Genomic DNA, 4,072 nt, shown 5'->3' with positions numbered 1-4,072 from the left:
CGACCTCCTGGAAGTCCCCGTCGGCCTAGCTCGCGGGTCGGTCCCGCTGTTTTTTTTTTTACCTTCTTAATAAAAAAATCTTTTTTTTTTTATGGTATTTTCGGAAGCCCCAAGCCCACCTGCATTTGCACGAGCAAGGCCACCTCGGTGACTCCTACCGAAAGCGGCCGGGAGCCACCTCGGTGTACGAGCGGCGTGTGCCTGCCTATTGCACCCGTGGGGGGATAGAGGGGCCCCGTGGGAGCTGCTGCATGCCGGCAGCTTCCTTGTGGGAGCTCCACAGCGCCCGCGGTCCTCTGAGGACTTCCAGGGCAAGAGCGGTAGGAGCCTCCACCTCATGCCGACCTCCTGGAAGTCCCCGTCGGCCTAGCTCGCGGGTCGGTCCCGCTGGTTTTTTTTTTACCTTCTTAATAAAAAAATCTTTTTTTTTTTATGGTATTTTCGGAAGCCCCAAGCCCACCTGCATTTGCACGAGCAAGGCCACCTCGGTGACTCCTACCGAAAGCGGCCGGGAGCCACCTCGGTGTACGAGCGGCGTGTGCCTGCCTATTGCACCCGTGGGGGGATAGAGGAGCCATGGGGAAGCCGTGCCAGCCCGGGGGCAGCAGTTTACGAGCTCCGTAGCGCCCTGCGGTCCTCGGCGGACTTCCAGGGCAAGAGCGGTAGGCGCGGCCACCTCATGCCGACCTCCTGGAAGTCCCCGTCGGCCTGGCTCGCGTCTCGGTCCCGCTGTGTGTTTTACCTTCATAATAAAAAAAACTTTTTTTTTTTATGGTATTTTCTGAAGTCCCAAGCCGACCTGCAGTTGCAGGAGCTCGGCCACCTCGGCAACTCCTACCGAAAGCCGTGAAATAGGAAGTACAAACGGGAGCTGCTCCCGTTCCAAGCCGGGAAGGACTTCCATGGTGTGACCGGTAGGTAGTGACACCTCCTGCCGGCCTCCTGGAAGTCCCGGTCGGCCTGGCTGGCAGGTCTGTCTTCATTGACGTTTTGGAGGAAAAACCCTATGAGGTTTTTATTTTGGGCTTCAGCCGGGCAGCAGTTCCAGGAGCCCGGGTACTTTGGCACCTTACCCCGGTGTATTTGAGGTGGTGACACTTTTAGGGGTGCAAATATCTCCTTCACCTGAAATCCTGTGAGAGGGCATTTCTGCTCCGCGTTCCAAGTCCTAACGGTTCTTCCTAGCGGGAAGTCCTAACCGTTCGTGGCCGAGAAGGACTTCCATGGTGTGACCGGTATGTAGTGGCACGTCATGCCGGCCTCCTGGAAGTCCCCGTCGGCCTGGCTGGCAGGTCTGTCTTCATTGACGTTTTGGAGGAAAAACCCTATGAGGTTTTTATTTTGGGCTTCAGCCGGGCAGCAGTTCCAGGAGCCCGGGTAAGTTGGCACCTTACCCCGGTGTATTTGAGGTGGTGACACTTTTAGGGGTGCGAATATCTCCTTCACCTGAAATCCTGTGAGAGGGCATTTCTGCTCCGCGTTCCAAGTCCCTACGGTTCTTCCTAGCGGGAAGTCCTAACCGTTTGTGGCCGAGAAGGACTTCCATGGTGTGACCGGTATGTAGTGGCACGTCATGCCGGCCTCCTGGAAGTCCCCGTCGGCCTCGTTGGCTGGTCGGTCCGGTGCACCTGGACTTCCACGAAAGAACTTTGGTGCATTCTTTCTGGAGTCCCAGGCCGACCAGCAGTTGTAGGAGCTCGGCCACGTTGGCGAGTCCAACCGAGAGTACCGTGAAGGAGGACGTGCTGCACGTTCTAGCGGGAGCTGCACCTGGTCCAACCCGAGAAGGACTTCCATGGTGTGACCGGTATGTAGTGGCACGTCATGCCGGCCTCCTGGAAGTCCCCGTCGGCCTGGCTGGCAGGTCTGTCTTCATTGACGTTTTGGAGGAAAAACCCTATGAGGTTTTTATTTTGGGCTTCAGCCGGGCAGCAGTTCCAGGAGCCCGGGTAAGTTGGCACCTTACCCCGGTGTATTTGAGGTGGTGACACTTTTAGGGGTGCGAATATCTCCTTCACCTGAAATCCTGTGAGAGGGCATTTCTGCTCCGCGTTCCAAGTCCCTACGGTTCTTCCTAGCGGGAAGTCCTAACCGTTTGTGGCCGAGAAGGACTTCCATGGTGTGACCGGTATGTAGTGGCACGTCATGCCGGCCTCCTGGAAGTCCCCGTCGGCCTCGTTGGCTGGTCGGTCCGGTGCACCTGGACTTCCACGAAAGAACTTTGGTGCATTCTTTCTGGAGTCCCAGGCCGACCAGCAGTTGTAGGAGCTCGGCCACGTTGGCGAGTCCAACCGAGAGTACCGTGAAGGAGGACGTGCTGCACGTTCTAGCGGGAGCTGCACCTGGTCCAACCCGAGAAGGACTTCCATGGTGTGACCGGTATGTAGTGGCACGTCATGCCGGCCTCCTGGAAGTCCCCGTCGGCCTCTGCCACCTGTCGTTAAGCTGTGAGAGGAGCACGTGCTCCCGCGCCGTTTGAGTCTTTGGAATTTGTCCAAGACTCCTCAGATCGATCTGGCTCCCCGCGACCCGGCGGCGGAGGGACCACTCGCTCGGCAGTGCTTTGGAGCCCTGTCGGTTACGGCGAGCGCGTCTTCCTCCCACACCGTCCGGGTCTGTTTCGCCCCCGGCCACCTACGGCCGGTGTCCCAAAAAGCCCGGCGGTCCTGCTAAAGGCGGGTGCCGGTACCTCTCGCTCCCGCGAGGTGCGTTTGCTCAGTGCTGCTGCTATCACTCTAAAAGGCGTCCGAGAGTGCGCTGGTGTCGCCGGAGCCCGAGGCACGAGAGAAAGCTTTAAACGACGGGGAGGCAGTGACCGCCCCCGTATGTCCGCTGCTCGCAAGGGCCTCTCTAGCCGAGGTGCTCCCAGGCGCACCCGCGCATGGGGCACGGTTGTTTCTCGCAAGTAGTCCAAAGCCGTCTTCCGCCTCGCCCGAGGCTGGAAGTGTCGGCGTGGCTCCCGCATGCAAGCCACACGCGGCTCCACGGTGGCTTCCCTCCCCCCCTCTCCGGAGGGGGGCGGCCCCATCCCATGTGGAGCCGCTAAGCCGCCGGGAAAGCGGCCTCGGTTCCCCGTGGGCGACAAAGGCGTCCTCCTCGGCACTTTGCGAGCTGGGCCGCCGGAGAGAGCAGTTAACCCGGATTGTCGAGGTTGTCGTTGCCTTTGTCCCATATTACCTAAGCCTGGTCCTTGTTACCTTACTGGTAAGGGTTAGGGACGCTGAGCGCGCTCCATCTTCTCGGCTCTATGTTGGGCTCTCTCTAAACAGGTCCTCGACTTAAGACCGACCGGTCTTCGTAGGCATCCTTCATCTCGGCAGGTTGCGAGCTGGGCCGTCGGTGAGAGCAGTTAACCCGGATTGTCGAGGTTGCCGTTGCCTTTGTCCCATATTACCTAAGCCTGGTCCTTGATACCTTACTGGTAAGGGTTAGGGACGATGAGCGCGCTCCATCTTCTCGGCTCTATGTTGGGCTCTCTCTAAACAGGTCCTCGACTTACGATTCTGCCCCGACCGACCGACCGGTCTTCGTAGGCGTCCTCCATCTCGGCAGGTTGCGAGCTGGGCCGCTGGTGAGAGCAGATAACAACCCGGATTGTCGAGGTTGCCGTTGCCTTTGTCCCATATTACCTAAGCCTGGTCCTTGATACCTTACTGGTAAGGGTTAGGGACGATGAGCGCGCTCCATCTTCTCGGCTCTATGTTGGGCTCTCTCTAAACAGGTCCTCGACTTACGATTCTGCCCCGACCGACCGACCGGTCTTCGTAGGCGTCCTCCATCTCGGCAGGTTGCGAGCTGGGCCGCCGGTGAGAGCAGATAACAACCCGGATTGTCGAGGTTGCCGTTGCCTTTGTCCCATATTACCTAAGCCTGGTCCTTGTTACCTTACTGGTAAGGGTTAGGGACGCTGAGCGCGCTCCATCTTCTCGGCTCTATGTTGGGCTCTCTCTAAACAGGTCCTCGACTTACGATGCTGCCCCGACCGACCGGTCTTCGTAGGCTTCCTCCATCTCGGCAGGTTGCGAGCTGGGCCGCCGGTGAGAGCAGATAACAACCCGGATTGTCGAGGTTG

Source organism: Rhinoderma darwinii, unplaced genomic scaffold (genome assembly GCF_050947455.1).
Source record: "Rhinoderma darwinii isolate aRhiDar2 unplaced genomic scaffold, aRhiDar2.hap1 Scaffold_2070, whole genome shotgun sequence".
NCBI lineage: Eukaryota > Metazoa > Chordata > Amphibia > Anura > Rhinodermatidae > Rhinoderma > Rhinoderma darwinii.
Note: the sequence above shows the minus strand (reverse complement) of the source record.